The 17,069-nt window shown below is 42.5% G+C and overlaps 1 protein-coding gene across 18 annotated transcripts in view; it reads left to right on the top strand.

Moving 5' to 3' along the window:
* TSPAN4 (tetraspanin 4) overlaps positions 1 to 17,069 on the top strand; it is a 443,271-nt gene that overhangs the window by 104,905 nt on the left and 321,297 nt on the right. The window contains exon 1 of one of the 18 annotated variants that reach the window (XM_087745829.1): positions 14,673 to 14,793. The exons of the other annotated variants lie outside the window; for them this stretch is intronic. The gene's annotated coding sequence lies outside the window, so the exon portion shown is untranslated. Of the gene's footprint in view, positions 1 to 14,672; positions 14,794 to 17,069 lie in introns of those variants that run through there. 18 annotated transcript variants of the gene reach the window in all.

Genomic DNA, 17,069 nt, shown 5'->3' with positions numbered 1-17,069 from the left:
CAAAGGCTGCAGATCTTGCATTCGGTCCCTCTCTTTGCGCATCCTTCAGTATCCTAAAGTCATTAAGTGAGGGAGCTTAAATTTCCCTGTCTACCCTAGGTGTTGTAAGAATAAATTAACTGGTGTAGATGAGTCACTCAAATGCTCTGGGACTCTGGGTTATTTAAAAACCTGAATTTATCACTGAGGCTAGACTTTTCTAAAGGGCTCAGCTTGGCTTTTAAGCTCATGCCAGTAGTTGTCTTACTAGTGTCGTTTCGGATTTGTATCACAGTTATGCCTAGAAGCCCACATGGACATCAATAATGTATTACTCAAACGCTTATTATCCAGGAGTGCTTGCCCTAAAGAACTTGCAGTCAAGTTGGAGGCAATGAATGGATATGAAGAACACAAGAGAATGGGAAGAACATGGCAATGGAGTACGCTGTATGTATACATACATATTGCTGCCCAACCACTCACAGGTTGCTGTTTGTGGTTACTTTTTGGCCTTTCTACCTGATGAGATCTCTGATGCCAGGAGTTAGGCCATGAGGATTTTTAACAGGTATTCATATGTACAGGCACTGCCAGGGGAGAGGAGAGGACAAAATTGCTTCCTGAAAAGCTTTGCAGATGAATGATACAGATTGATTTTGGTGTAGTGGAGCTAGGAGGTCAGTGTGTGATAGAGGTAAGTGTGGTGAGAAGCCAGGAAGGACCCTCAGCACTAAACCAAGTAACTGAGAGCAGGTGAAGAGAATCATAGGAGTTATTGTGATTGTAGCTTTAAGTTGGGGAGGAATCTCTACAGCAGCATTTTAAACAAATGTAAGTAGCACAAGATTGCATTTATCAAGAGAGGAGAGGAAGAGGCTTCAGTAGCAAATTTCCTAGCAAGATCGTTGCTAGATTAGTGTGCAGAGACCAGTCTGTCTGTGCACTGCAAGGTGTATTTCCACCCTAAATTGAATTGTTTTAGTTGTCAGCAAATGCTTGATAATATAGCGATCTGTGCTTGGGAGATTTGCTCTCTATTTGTGTTGTATTGCATTCAGCGTTGAGGCTAGACAGAGCCACTCATCTTTAGCTCATGGTCCCACGTGGACTCACTTAACTTAGTCATGAGTGGGCAATTAAATAAGAAGAGAGATCTTGTCAGCTCCAGGCATTAATATAAATCTTGGTGCTTGTAATACATTTACATGGTTCCCCCAGGTCTACCTGGACTTATAATCATCTCTCTCATTCACAGATCTTCTGGGATATTGACTGCTCACTTATGCTTTGTAGTTCTCCGAATCAGAATTTGGCCCAGGAGATAACCAGCAGTAAGTTTTTCTGACAGGCACTCCGTAAGCGTAGACATTTGCCCACCTTGGTGTGCATAGGCATTGCCTCAAGTAACACTAAACACTCTGGTGGGGAAACAGGGGCTTGTGCTTAGCAGGCAGCAGATTTTACTCTCAAATTTCTCTTGTTCAGATGCATTTTACCTTTAAGTGGCTTAGAGTTACCAGTTTCCAACAGCTGATACAAGGCCTTCATGAACAGATTCAGAAAGAGCATGTGTCTGCATCATAGGGCCCTGAATGAATGAATGAGTGGTCAGTATGTTTGTTTCTCACAGGGATTTCAGTAAGAGGCTCTTCCTAATTTCTTTACCTTAATCACCTGGAGATGTATTAGGGATATAAGTAGTAGTATCGTGGTCCTAAAGCAGGCATGATCCACTAGTTAAGATGGCTCATGTTATGCATAAGCCTTTGCTGATGTTCTTGTGGGAGGTCCATGAGCTGAATGGAGCTTGGAGTTTGATTTACCCTGGAGAAACATCTTACAGAAGGAAAGACAAGATGCAGAACATGCTGGAACAGAATAGCAAAGAGATGCTGTTTGTGCTCTGTTTTTTTGGGCAACCAGCAGTTTTCTGTATTCAAGTTCATGAGCTACTGCCTCTAAACACCACTGAATTGTTTACACAAAACCACAGAAGCAGGGAAGGGTGGATGGCTGGAGTCTGGTATGTGGTGTTTTGTTTGGGTTTGTTTGTTTGTTTTTTTCCCGTCCTCTCCTTGGACCTTGGTAATTGCTCTTTTGTTCTCAAAGTTAGGCAGAACTCTTCCATTCATTTCTGTTTCAGCACTCTCAGATTACCACAAATAAATAAATAAATGCCAGGGCATAATTTCGTAAGTAGTCTGCACTGGAAGGTGGGGACTTGAGCCTTCATTCTTCCAAGTAGATGCACATTTTACTGGCTTTTATCAGGAAGATTGCCCAACTGTTGCAGAGCCTTAAAGCAAATGCTGTGTCTGGGACTTCTTCCCTTCCTCCCTTCCCTCCATAGAAAACATCAAGGCAGTGTCCACCAAAACAGCTGATAATGTTGCTAGGTACTTGCATTTTAGTGTAGATATGTTGTGAAATCCAAAATAAGCTTAAGAGCTAATGTTAGCAGAATCAAATATTGTCAGAGGCTGATGTCTCTGTAGGGCATAAATAAATAAATAAATAAAAGGCATTCGGGTTGTCAGTGTTTATTTTGACAGCAAGAGACACGGATGCTGTGACAAAACTTTATTAAGGTGACTCTTTCTGTTATAGAGAATGATTGGCGTGCGTTTCCTCGCTTCAGCTGATGAACGTTGGTGCAGAGGCAGAAGCTGCCCACTCTGTATCTTCATTGATCTTCTGTTTTCAGATGTATTTTGAGAACCAACTCATGGCAGGCTGCAGCCAGTTACAGACCAGCTGATCATGACAGTAAGGGACTGGATGGATGACAGCGGCTAGGTCTGGGCGGCCGATGTGTTTTTCAAATGTAGCTTTCAGCACTATGTGGCAGGGCAGTTTCTTCGAGTGGCTGGCACAGCTGTTCTGTATCACTTTGGGCTCAATTTTGTCCTCATGCGCATGTGAACCGTTCACAGTGAAGATGATGAGTTGTGTATGTATGACTGGGAAGGCAGAATTTACTTCAGTCTTGTGCTAAAGCTGAGTGGCAGAAGTTGGTGAGAGAGTCAAATGGCCTCAGTTGCTTTCTGTTTTATTACCTAAACCACTGTGAGCTTGCTACGCTCCTTGCTGTCTTTCCCTCACCACCTTCCCCTTCTGTTCATTCCAGGTGGGTGCTAATACAAGTGCTGCACAATCTGTTAGAGCTTTGGGGTAACTCAGAGAGAGAGAAACTGCAATGTTAATTCAAGACACAGCATCAAAAGCTGGAAACATTCCCAATTGATGAAAGATTTATGTGCATCCATGTTTGTGTGTATGTGTATATAGCCTGACCGGTTGGTATCTGTATTTTTTTTTTTTAATTCAATTTGGATGATGAACACAAAACATCTTCTGTTTCTGCTACTGCAGAGACAATATTTACAGCTGAAACTTTTATGGTGACAGTCCCTCAGTAGCATATGTTTCAGAGTATTGCCGTGCTGCTGACTACTACCTTTGAAGGCTTTGTGGTAACAACCACAGTAATATTTTCCCTTCCTTTACTTAGATCCATTGCACTTGAGGTCAGCTACAACCTTGTCATCAGGTCAGAAATACTCTGCCTTTCTTGTACTGTTAAATGGAAGGGCGGCTCCCAGCATGGTGCGAATAGTCTGCCATTAGTAAATGGATACAAACTAGTTAAGGCTTTGCTCTTTTCTTGCTCATGTTTTATTTTGCTGTTTCCTAAAGGAAGGTTTATTGTCTATATGATGAATTGTCAGGCTCAGAGCTCCTTTTCAAGCACTGTTTTGTTACTGAGCAATTCTGAACCCCAGACAAGGAGTGTTGCAGGCATGCATGCAGACCCGATGCCACCGCAGGAGTTCAGACGGAAGGCCTGCTGACCCACAGCTCCTTGCTCCATTTCTGGATGTGAGGTTGTAGCCAGCTGTCTCTGGAGAGGGAAGTTTCAATACTCACATTGCAGGTGTGAGTCTGTATGAGAGACTGGTATTCAAGACTATACTTCTGTATTTGTTGTATCATGCAATTGCTTGGCCCTGGCTCCCCATTTATCCTAGCTAGGCTTCAGTATGGTCCATACTCATGGGTCTGGTGTCCTCTCATGAGCAGTCCCATTAATGGCCATAGAAGGTCTTGGCATTAAGCAAGCACATGAAAGTGTGGAGGGCAGGGACTGACTGTGTGCTGAAGCCCCAGTGTTAACATGTGGGATGATCTTACGTGAAGGTGCTATTATGCTGATGCTCGTTAAATGGGATTTGTGTGCCTGACCCATGAGTTGTCCCCTAATTCAACAGAGATGCAAATAAGTGGTGTAAGTTATAGCTAAAATGTGCAGGGAATATTTAATGTAATTAATTAATGTGTAATGTAATTTGAAGAGTTAAAGATAGTTCGCTGCCTTCATATTCCTTCTGAGGATTTACAGCAAAAGAGGCTTGGTTACCTGCTGTCCTCAATATTGGGCTTTGAATATTCATCCAGCCAGCCTTCTTGATTGACTGATGATCCCAGGTGGCCACGTATGCACTAACACCAATTCCTGCAGCAGCTTTTCTAAAGGCTGATGCTGCCTGCCTTTATCTGCAGCTGAGTAGCCACTTGTCAGCCACTCCACAGATGGAGGCCCATATGAGTGGCTTCACATTGGCAAAAGTATAAGACACAAATTCTATCATTTCTTCATCTTTATATAACTGAGTGCTCTTTTTGAGATGCTTTGCCAGCAGGTCGCACGTGAGTTTGACAGCAGAGAAGCAATAAGACTCAGGAAGCATTCACCCTGGTTGGGAAGTAGATATTCACTGGAGCGCAGTATTTATGTTTGTGCGTCGTTTTCTAGATTATTCTTGTTCCAAGCCTGTCTTTTCACAGTGTGGGCCTACAGCCAGTGTCAGGCCTCTTCCTTATAGCTCTGCTTCAGTCCCTGTGCCCTTGCTTGCTTAGCAACTTTTGTGTACCTTCAACCTACAGTTTCTCTCCTGACCCTATCAAATACAGTATTTTGTTATCAGTTTCCTTGCCTTTGCCCAGCTGGTTGCAATTTCCTGCTCCCCGCTTTATTCTTAAATCTTAGTTTGCTTTTCCCCCCAATCCTTGCTGCCCTGTACAAGCTTTTAAAAATGCTTGTGTTTTCATTCACCTGCCTATCTCTCTCCATGGCTGGTGCTTGACTCCTTTCCCTGGTTCATGTGCTGCTTCCTCTGCCTTACTGACAGCAGGGAGAGCTCAGAGTACTCCCATATGCTTCTTTCACCTTTGCAGTGTTGAGGCCCAGGTATGGCTCAACCTGGAGCTGGTGTTGCAGAGCATCCTGCCCAGCCTGGTGCGAGCTCACTGCAGCTGGACTCTTCATAGGTGTGAGATATCCTAAAGCCTAATGAATGTTTGTGGAGCCTGTGCAGACTGCAGCATGCAATTGCAGGTGCGAAGATGCAGTATAGCAGCTGGATTATTCCAGAATGTGTAAATAAGTCATATTTGGGTAGTTTCTGGCTGCACACTGTTCCTTTTCAAAAAGAAAAAAAAGCTGAAGTGCTACATGTATGTAAGATGTGCTGCCGCCTTCTGAGGTAATGCAGTACTCCGGTGTGTGCGTTAGCACATTGTCTCATTAACACTGAAGTTCTTTCTCTCCCCCTGCCATTTGAAGATAGAGGGCCTCAGATACAGTAAATTGGTGCCTAAAATAATCTTTTCCTCCTTTGTTAAATAAGATGATGACATGATAGCAATTCTTCAGACATGAAGGAAGATAATGTAAGGCTGAGCAGTGAAATCAGCTGGTATTAGCCCAGTGAACACAGCTTTGAGTACTATCCTAAAAGAAGGAAAAAAAGTCAGAAACCAACAAGAAGGCTATTCCCAAGGAAAAAAAAAATAGAGAATTGTTCTTATCTGTGGCAACAGAGAGGAGGGTCCTTTGACCCCTTGTTAGCCTATGCAAAGAAAGATGAAAGTTTAGAGATTCCATGTTGAGATTTGCTAGTGGATAATATATGCCTTGGGGATGACAGGTCAGATATCCAAGTTGCTGTTGGTGTCCGTGGGCATGTGTAAGTCAAGGATCTTGCTAGCACACTTGGTTCTGGAGTGAGATGTAAATGATTGAGGAGAAATTTCTAATTGAAGGGCAGCTGCAACCAACCTGCATCCTATCTTAGTGGCTGTGTGCTGCAGTCAGGAGTGCTATTGCCATGGGGAGCATCCTAGAAGAGCATCATCAAGCCTTGACAGGCATCTTAGGGATTAGAGGGCCTTCTCAGACAAAGTCAGTTTCATTGTCATTATAATCAAAAGTACTTTCCCCACTGTTTCCTCAGGTGAGTGAATCAACAGTGACCCTTGGTGGTTAGAAAGACTCAGTGCCTGCTGGTCTGTCCTGTATAGCCTTCCCCTATTCAACCCATACATCTGTCTCCTGAGATCCCAAATAATGTGGACATTGGCTAAAGCATTGGACATCTTATTTCACAACTGATCAGACTGATGTTTTAAGACAAAGAATCTCCTCTAGCCAGTCCAGTTTGCATGGAATCTTAGCTTTTAAATGGAGGATTTTGGCAGGACACTTAAATCTCACTCTTGGACTGTCGTGGTTTAGCCCCAGTCAGCAACCAAGCACCACACAGCTGCTTGCTTACCCTCCCCCCGGGTGGGATGGGGGAGAGAATGTGAAGAGCAAAAGTAAGAAAACTCATGGTTTCTGATAAGAACAGCTTAATAATTGAAATATAATAACAATAATAATATAAAAAATTGTAATGAAAAGGAAAACAATGAGAGAGAGAGAGAGAAACAAAACCCAGGAAAAACAGGTGATGCAACCTCTCACCACCTGCTGACTCATGCCCACCCAGTTCCTGAGCAGTGATCACTGCCCCCCAGCCAACTCCCCCCAGTTTATATACTGAGCATGACAACATATGGTATGGAATAGCCCTTTGGCCAGTTTGGATCAGCTGTTTTGGTTGTGCCCCTTCCCAGCTTCTTGTGCACCTGGCAGAGCACAGGAAGCTGAAAAAGTGCTTGACTGGTGTAAGCACTGCTTAGCAACAGCTAAAACATCAGTGTGTTATCAACATTATTCTCATAGTAAATCCAAAACACAGCACTGTACCAGCTACTAGGAAGAAAATTAACTCTATCCCGGCTGAAACCAGGACATGGACATTTGGGTCATCACTTTGACATATAAATTCCCCCACTGCTAATTTGACCATAGATCCATAGCATTGTCCTGTTCGAAGAAAAGCACAGGCACTGATCCCCCATCCCTCACTCCCTACAAAGAGTTTTGGAAAGAGATATTCTTTAAGGCCCATTTGAATTCATAGAGACCACTTCGGTGAAATTTAGTGTCAGGCCACAACCTGTGATTGTCTGTGATTTTTCTTTATAGACATCTGTCTGCTGCAACAGACTTCCTCGCATCACCGTGTCTTGGTGTAACTATAAGGCAAAGACTCACAGTGAGCTGTTATTCTGATGAGTATAACTGATGATGATGCTATGTGTTTACAGTTCAGCAATCATTTCTATTCGTTCTCGAACCTGGGCTGTGCTTCAAAACAGAATTTAAGTAGAGTCACCACCTGTTCATTTTTCAGCCAGACAATCTGCTTTTTTAATCTTTTAATAAAAAAACCCCTCTTCAGCAGAAGTCAATTTGTTTCCCTGGCTGGCATCTGATTCCTGGCTCATTTTCTAGCCAAGTGGCATCTCCTCCTTCTCCTCCTCCTCCTCTTTACATCTTTGCTTCTGGCTGCTCAGTGTAACACTTAGCACATGATGTGGCATCACTGGAAGCTGTGTTTAAACTATTTGAATCCAACCGTAGTAGAGCGAGAGTGGAGATACGGACTTATGAGAAAATTGGATGCATAGGAAGAAGGCATTTCTGTGAAATTTTCAACTTGTTCCTGCTCTTCAAAAATAAGTTGTTAATTATAGTTGTAGTGTATATAATAAATCTATATGTTGCTAGAGATTATGCTAAATGTATACATAAAAGGCACAGACACAGTGAATGTGTATAATGGTGATTTCTGTGGCCACAATTTCTGATGCCCAATTTCAGACACTTAAAAGGAGCTACAAAGGGGACTTGGAAGTTCCTTGACTGCGTTCCAGGAGAAGCATTTGCTGTTGCTGCTATTATTTGAGGATACAGTTTTTGTATACGATCTCTCGTGTACCTGTGTTTACATTGTCAGGGAACTGGACAGAAAATCTCTTGAGACCTTTTCAACCCTCACCTTCAGTAGTGCTTTGGATGTGCACGCACATACGTCAACTGTATATTGATACAAAAACTGTGGAGAGGTTTGAATAAAAATCCATGTTTTCCTGACTTTCCTGAATGCTACTGCTAGCTGATTTTGGATGTAATACAACTTTAGGCAATCATGGAGCTGGCCTGCATATATCTGCTCTTACTAAACTGCATTCAGAGAGGGCTTTGAGGCAGGTGAATGGTTAAAAAAAACCTAAACCTGTCTTTCAGACTGGCAGCCATGTGAGTAATTTGGTAAAGCTCCCAAAGAGGCTTGAAAAACAAGGACCTTATCATTTTATAATTTCGTGCTAGTTTTCATTGTATCTTTTGCTACGGTTTTTTGCATTTCAATCTAAACTCTCTCTACTGGAGCTGGCTGCAGCAGTTGGATCATGGAAGAAAATTAGGAGTTTGGGGACTTTGCTGTCTGAGCCTTGTGTTGCAAGCTGCTATTTGTGTTGTTCTGTAAAATACGTGCATATTTGCTGTGGCTCCAATGCAGGGGTCTACAGAGACCTGTGAGGGTGTTCTGTATTCTGTTTTGAACTGTGATTTCCAACTGGGTCATTTGGCATTTATAATTTTGTTGGGTTTATTTTTTACATGAATTATGCTGTTGTATGGTAGGGAGTCACTTAACTTTCAAATCTATTGCGTCTTAGAAATAGCACTTAGAACACAACTAAAATTAATAGAGAATGGGTATGGGAGGAGTGCTTTCATTGGAAATTAAACAAGATAAAATTTTAAAACCCTACAGTGATGTAAAAATAATTGTCCAGGTACACTCTTTAGGCTTTTAGTGGTGTGAAGTGCTTTTATAGGACAGTGCATATGTTAATTATAGAATGAATCCTCCATATTTATGTAACGCCTGTTGTCTAAGGCTGTAAAAGCACTTAAAAGGTGATCAAGGCTTTTGCTCTAATTTTAGAGGGAGATGTCTTGCCCTAGATCACTGAGCGTGTCAACTGGGGTGGCTCCTTCCTTGGGTCCATCCCCACCACAATTTATAACCCTAGGTAAAACCTCTCTCAGCCTTATCTCCCTGCTGTGCTAAGGACAGATGACACGTGCCAGCACTGCTCCTGGCACCCCAACGTGCTGGAACAGGAATCACACGCTGCACCTGTGCAGTAGCTCTCAGTGGCAGTCCCTACCAGCTAAAAAGCATTAGAGCTCCCTAATCTCCAGCAGTACCCTGCGCTGTGTGGGCATTAGTGAAAAAGCTTAAAATTTTTTGGGTGGAGTAATCTCAAGAACTTGTGAACCATAAACCTGGTCAGTTTGGGAGCTCAGGTCAAATGTGAGCTGGTGTTGTGACATCTGTCAAATAGGATGTTTTCACTTTCAGCCATTAGTGCGCTTGAAATCACCCTGTGAACCTTAGCTTTCAAAGAAACAGGTAAATGATGAGACACACTGTTGCCTTGCAAGTCGTCTTACTGGGAGGAGAACTCATCATTTGGCCTCACAGGGACAAATTGATATGTGGGCTTTCATAAAATTGATAGGGTGCCCTTGTAAGCCTATTGTCCTTGAGGGAGTTCCTGCAGTTTCTCACCATCTTCAAGCAGAACGTGACTGGAAGAAATGTTGATTAAAGTGAAGCACCTCCAGGGCAGTGCTTTTGTTTATTACGAAGCACTGATGTATGAAATAACAGGGCTGTAATCATCTGTAAATGAACCACGAACTAGGAGAACATCCACGAGCATTTTATAATGAGATGTGTTCTCTAAAGTTGTAGTTGGCCGGAATAAATCAATAGCCCATGGAGTACACTTTTATTTTAGTCCTAAATGTGCAAAAGGCAGTTGTAAGTGGCTCTGCTTTTGAGAGCACGGACTTTAAAACTTCCTGACTCCAGCCATTTTCAATGCCTTAAGTTGTGCACTAAGTAAGTAGTAATAAATTTCCTGAAAATGTAGTCGGCCTTTCATCTTTATCTGCTGTGACTTATTCAAAGGAGGAAAATAATTACGGCTCCTTGTTTCAAGGAGCATTGTTCAGTGTACCGATGTTTAATGACTGACTCTTCGGTTAAATACCATTCCCAGCGCATCACTTTTGAGCCATTTGTTGTTTGTCCAAGGTGCTTAAGAAGGAAAAAAAATAGAAGAATGAGAGAAAGCAGAGATAGGTCTAAAGTGTATGTTGATGTTTCAGCACAAAGATTGGACAGTAGAGGAATTACTAGTTTTGTTGCTTTAGACATCTGTAAAGGAGTTGTCATATCATCCTGACTAAAGAAGCAAAGAATCTCCCAAACGCTCTTGTGGATAGTGCTCATTTACCAGTTTGCTGTCTCTGCAGGAGGAGTACCCTCTTGCAAGCCTTCATGCTTTTCTGCTTATTGTCATCTTCAACTGCTCCTTTCCCCCATCCTGTTCCTTCACACCACGAATTGCTTTCCATAGCCGCCTTGATTCATCTGTCCCTTTCTCCATCTCACTTTAATACAGTCCTTTCATTTTGTGTCTCTTTATTGCAAGCCACCTTTGCCTAGGTCTAGTGAATCCTTTCCTTTTGATTGAAAGGGTATAATAGGCTCAGAATACCCCACCCCAAATTCATTCTTTCTTCCATGCCCCATGATTCCTTCTTGGGCCAGTAGCCCTGTCCACGGCTAGCACCTCTCTGTTCACAGGGAAACTCTTTTCTCACAACCCTCTTTTCAGCAGAGACCTTCACCATGGTCCCCTGAGAGTAGCAGAGGAAGAGAGGATGATGTATATAGCACATCTGCATGGTGCGTTCCTAGGGCTAGTGTACTGTGGTCCTACATAAGCCTACAAACCCTTTGTGGCCACAGCTGAATTCACTGCCTAAAGCTTTTCTACTACAGAATATCTGAGAGGGTAGGGGAAATGCTCTATTTTGGATGTCCGGGATGTTCAGTAGTGTTGCATGCATTAGATTTCAATTGGTTAAGGGAGGCTGTTCCCCTTCATGTTATTTGAACGAGGTCAGATGGACTCGTCTGCATCCGTGTTACATCCTGCCACGGTCTCTTCTTTGTGTCATGCGAAGGAAGCTCCTGTTTTTCCTCAGAGCTGTGCCAAAGGCTGTCTCAACTTACCCTGTGCTGACACAGCACCTGGTGCGTGAAAGGCAGTCCTGGAGTGTTGCTGGGTAACTGCACTGGTCTAATGTCACCTAAGCTTGGAACAGGCTTTGTGCTGGACTGGCGTATGTGCTTAACACTGACAAGGGTGCAGAAGTGTACTTTGCACTTAAGTGTAGAAAACTGAGAGGCTGTAGTAGGTTTTAGTTGTATCCCTGGTATTGCTGCACACCAGGATATTAAATGTTTTCAATTCTAATGAACACACTTTCATTAAAATATTGCTTTGCTGTTTTTAGTGAAACCATAAGGAACTCTTTTTATCTGCCTGCCTAGGATCTGCTTTTCACCAGTGGTGGTTCTGCCTTGATTGCTAAAGTCTTCTAGTCTTTTTAAGTTTAAAGGTGCATCATGCTTATGGTAGAGGTGGTGGCAAGTTGCTTCTCATCTAAACAAGTGAATTGCCTATATGGCATAGATTTGTTACTGCTGGATCCTCGCTGGGAGAATGTAAGTCAGAGCAAGGTTGCTGACGACAAATAAATCAATTGATGACAGAGCAATTTATGGTCCATCTCAGAAAACAGAATGGGAGCTGTGATTTATATATTTATTTGCTTTAATAAATATGAAAAAATAAAGTGTGACATTATTCATAGGGAGCCCTGGCGGTGAGTGATGATAGTGCAATCTGTACGTATCTGCCCAGTAGATGAATCTTTCCTGTGAAGAAACTTGTGGACAATGGGCAGCATTTTAAATATGCAGGTGGTTTTTAAAAGTGTGCGTGTATGTGAGGGATGGTGTTTGTATGACAGTATACCTTGAAGATAAGTATAAGCACATATGAGTAGGAGACAGATTACCTGTTTCTCCCGCAGATGTTTTAGGTAATCCTACTTTTTTTTGTTGCTTGGCTGTTGGTGTAAGCCAGGGTGGTTTTTCCAGTCCATCCTAGTTCTGTCATTCCTATGACACAGAATCTCATCACTGATACAGCATACCTGGACATTTAAACATTAATCAGAAAGCAGAGGAGGTGGAAAATTTTTTCCCAACTTACCATAAGAAAATTAAGTTGCTCTGATGTCTAGAACATCAGATGGGAAACATGCTGTTTTTTGGACACAGAGTACATCTGGACTGGAGGGACTTATTTGATAAAGCGTTGTGGGAAGGCTGGCATGCTTTTGGAGATGGTGTGTGCACTCTCTGATGTGTTGTCATTGTGGAAGATTCTGGGGCAAAGCATTCTTCTTTGAGGAGAATGGCAGAATAACTTTCCATGTCCTTGGTTTCCGTTCTGGTACATGGGCAGCATACCTGACTGTTGCAGAGCAAGAGTTTTGGGGTGGGAAGGAGTAGGAAAGGGAGCTACCTTCTCCTAGAAGCCTGTCAACCCCAAACATATAGTCTGCTGCCTAGCTTTGCATTTTTGCATTGTTGCTGAATTTCAAAAGGAGAAATATCTGTGATATTGTACCATACCAAGAATGGAAGATACGAATTCACATCTCCAGCTGCATGCTATGCTTGATTTAAGTTCTCATACCCAGGTTTCTCGGTAACGATATATAGTATATTTAACCTGACTTTTCCTAAATCTGAGAGAATTTGGTATTTTTTTGGCTCATCTATGTTTATGTCCACATAACCTGAGATGGAAGAGAAGGTTGGGAAAGTTGTAAGGTATGGAAAGCGGAGATCACAGAAAAATCATATGCTAGGAGTCACTCTACGTGTTACACAAAATCTGGGGCTTATTTCCTCTACGCTTTAACTCGGATAAAGCAGTTTAGCTTCACTGATACCAGCTGCAGTAGCAGTCAGTCTGCTGGTCTTTTATTTGGGAGAGGGGGAAGAGGAAGTAGAACAACTACCCTCATTGAAAGGAAAAGGGGATGCTTTTGTTCAAAGGGGATGCTTTTGATCTCAAACAACAGGGAACATTCCAGTTGATGTCTTCACATGTTTTTGGGTTGCTTTCAATAGCTGTTTTCAGGTAAGGATCACAGCAAGTTCCTTCTGAGCTGATTCTGCAGTTTCTTGAGAGCTGCCCATCACAGATGTTTCTTCTTGGAGTGTCTTTAGCAGAGACATTAAACAGGGTAACACATGTTGAGACTTTGCAATCTTCCAGATGCTAATGCTCTGCTGGTGTGGTTCAGCAGCAGGACTGATGTGTTACCTCGCCTTGTCTCTCACTTACGATGTATAACCACTGAAATGCCTTTATTAAATAGCAAACAAAAGGTGGGGACTGGTACTTGGAGAGCAGATCAGGCCATGGGACCAATACCTTTCAGTTGTGACAGGCTCTTAGCACTGTCTACTGCAGCAGCCAGAGCTTTATCACACATGTGAGACCAACACATCTGGACCCTCCTCATGCCTTTTTCCTGTGATGCCTTCTGGTATTCTTTCCCTTTATACCCAGCATCATTTACTAGCCTGCTGTCTCCTAGGCTTAAAGAGAGAAAATGTGTGGTGCCCCTCTGGCATGAAATGGGACATTTAACAGGGATGGTTTCTAGCGCTGATGCATAGTTCTATCATCAGCAGTGCAACTGAAGTTAAGGAGAAGAAATGCTGTTTTTAATTCTTGATTTGCAACTGTTTTGAAGACTTAGGGCTTGTATGACAGATTTTTAACATGTGGCTCTTTATAATAAAAATAGTGAGGACATATCCACCTGTTCCTTCTGTGTCCAGATTTGGGCTGACTATATATCCTCTTTCCTGGAGCGCTTATTTCCTGGGGAATAATTTCTGTTATTGCCACTGTTAATAAATAAGATAACTGCTAATTAGGGATCAGTCCCGCCTCTTCCCAACAAGTGCCCTGTGTGTACTGCATGTGGAAAATATGGATGTGAGCTTGGAGTTTTGAAAGGCCAACTCTGAAGTGCCCAAGAAGAGCTGATAATCTCAGCTTTGGGGCACAGCAAATGGCTGAAATACCTACAAGGTCTCTTAGGCACTAAAAATCAACACAAATCTTCTTTGTTATACGTTTTCTTTTGTGAAATCTAATCTTACACACACTAGAGCACACATTACACTTGACTGGTTTGAGATGTTTCTGGATAACTGCAGTAAGGACAGCAATGGGTGAACTTGTGGATAGGCAAGCCGGGGCTCATGTTTTACCTACTGTGCTTTATGGAGGGATGCTCCCCTGCTTGCTATATCAAAGCTTTAAAACAGTGGAGTGGACTCGCCTGGCTTCTACCTTCTGTACTAATTGAAAAGAGGCAGCTTCTGAATTGCAGTGCCTTTTGCAATAGCGTTTGTAAAGTACTTAAATGACACATTTACAATCACTCTCTTCTTTAAATTTAAATCTTCCCCATTCAGATAATCACAGTTCAGAAGTCCTGCTCAAGGCCTGCATGCCATAAAAACCTAATGCAAGATAGATGGGCCCTCCCGGCTGCTGAGCGATGAGGACTGGATCTATTTGAATAGTTCACAGAGACTGCATTTTTCATTGCCTGTAGGTACCTCTTATAGATCTTTCTTTCTCTTTTTTTTTATGTTGTTCCTTCTCATGGTTATTGTAGTCCAAAAAAAGTTAACCAACACTTATCTAAGATGGAGAAAATACTGTAGATAAGAATTTGTTGAGTTTTCCTACTAGCTTTGACCAGGGTTATTGTACGCCTACATACGTGGTTTAGTAGCTGGTTTTGCAGTTGACACCAGTTAGACTAACCTAGCTCCTCAGTGTAGGAGATACTAGCAATATAAAGATAGGTGTTGCAAGTGTACCTCTCTTTATAGTGAGAGTAATCTTGGAGATGATTAATGCCAGGAGGCTGACTGCCCAAGTTCATGTAGCTCCTCAGATCCGCTGGGATGGGAATGTGAAGCAAGTTAGTGTTGGGAGGAGCCAGCTAATCAGTGCTTTCCAAGTAGTGGAGAACTCTGCATACACTTAATCTCTTTCTCCCCTTTAAATCTCATTTCATGCCAGTATTATGGGGGAAAGATTTTTGGAATTTAACATGAGTGGCTCCTTTACAGTTCTGTAAAAACTCTGACGTTTCTAATTGCTAATCACTAGTGAAAAACGTGACTAGTAATTTTAAATCCTAATAATCATGCTTTCCCCAGACTCCTGTGTTCACAAAATAATCTGTTACCAAAACTGATGTGGTACCCTTAACAGATATTTTTCATGCACTTTTGTTTTATATATATGTGGCCTTTCACACTCTTAGTGCACATGTGGGTGCTTTTGATGAAGCAGGCAGCTGTCTTTGAACTCTTTGAAATAACTGAACAAATGCATGGCTCTGCCACACATCAGCTCAGTGCAAGGCATCTCTCCTGTGCAGCATAAATCAGGAGACTTCAGGAGCAAATATATAGTGCTAGACTTCTCATTTCCTCATTTATCTTTGCCACATTGTACCCCCCTGGGGGGGATAATATTTTGATGGGTGAATAAAGTACCATTAACTTTAACATTATCATCAATCATCATGACAAAGGAGGACAAGTAGTCTTTGTACCCGGTCTTGCCACTTGTTTAGTCATCAAACCCTTTGCAAAATGAGTGTAAAACACTACTTTATTAAGGCTGTGGTTCCGTAATAAGTTTTTTTTTGACAGCAATACCTGTTTTAGCTACTGCCCCTGCTACTTTGCACCCCTAAGGCATAGCAGCATCTCTATCCGTTGTTCTGTGCAACTGCACATGCTGCCACATGGAACATTTATCAGCCGAGCTGTGTCAGACTTCCCATACTCTTGTTTTCTCCACACTTTTTCTTCCTTTCCTCTTTTTCCTTCTCTGTCCCTTCTAACCATGCTAATCAACTAAGTAAATATTAATTCTTAAATAGCGAGTGTTGAAATCTGTGGAATTGTCTTGTGCTGCTGGGCAGTGCTGTGTCTGGACAGTGCATTATAACAGCTGACCAGGTTTTGAAATCTTGAGCGCTGGGAGTTGCATAGAGCAACTGGGTTCAAGGGAGTGGCATTAATCTGCTAAGGATGAACACAGATTGTAACCTGAAGAATTTGCCCTAAAGAGAGGAATGGATCCATGCCGCTTCTCAAAAAAAAAAAAACAAAAAAAACACACACACACACACACCCCAAATCAAAGAGAGGGATTTGCACACCCAAATGTGGATGTTTTAGGCACCTGAATTTCCACGTTGAACCTCATTGTTTCTGAATCAGCCTGCAGAGGACCCTATAGCCAGTTTCTATCTGGCCGTAAAATCCAGCTTGACGCAAATCATGCAGCACAAGATCCATCATGTGCTCTCAGCATATGGCACGACAGAGCATTTTGCTGTTGCAAATCAGTATAATCAACCCTGCAATACCCTGCCTCCTTCCTGTATAGTACAGTTTAATACGCAGCAGAGAGGCGTTAGCTTCTCAGTGAAGATTTGGAAGAAAAACATTGGCCTCGCTGGAGGTGCATGGGCAGCGATCACAAATGTGCCTGAGCCTGGATATTTCTCTAGGCCTTTCTGCATGTGCACCACGGGAAAGCTTGGCAAGCGTTTGCCTGCATTGAGATTCTGAACCAGACTCACAGCCATTGCAAACGGATGATCCCAGGCTCTGGCTGAGCTGGCAGTGATAAATTGAAGCCCTTGAGATACAAGACTGAGCAGATGCAAGTGACCTTAACTGACACAGAAATGAAGCCTTATCTGCATCAAAGAGGGGGTTCAGCTCATCATCGTCTGCTGTTATAAACAACAGAAAAGGAAGAAGGCACAGAAACTAGCCCAGGTAAAGTTTATC

Source organism: Nipponia nippon, unplaced genomic scaffold (assembly GCF_047370975.1).
Source record: "Nipponia nippon isolate SJK-2023a ecotype South Korea unplaced genomic scaffold, ASM4737097v1 scaffold_10, whole genome shotgun sequence".
Lineage (NCBI taxonomy): Eukaryota > Metazoa > Chordata > Aves > Pelecaniformes > Threskiornithidae > Nipponia > Nipponia nippon.
Note: the sequence above shows the minus strand (reverse complement) of the source record. Positions and strands in the feature narration are given on the sequence as shown.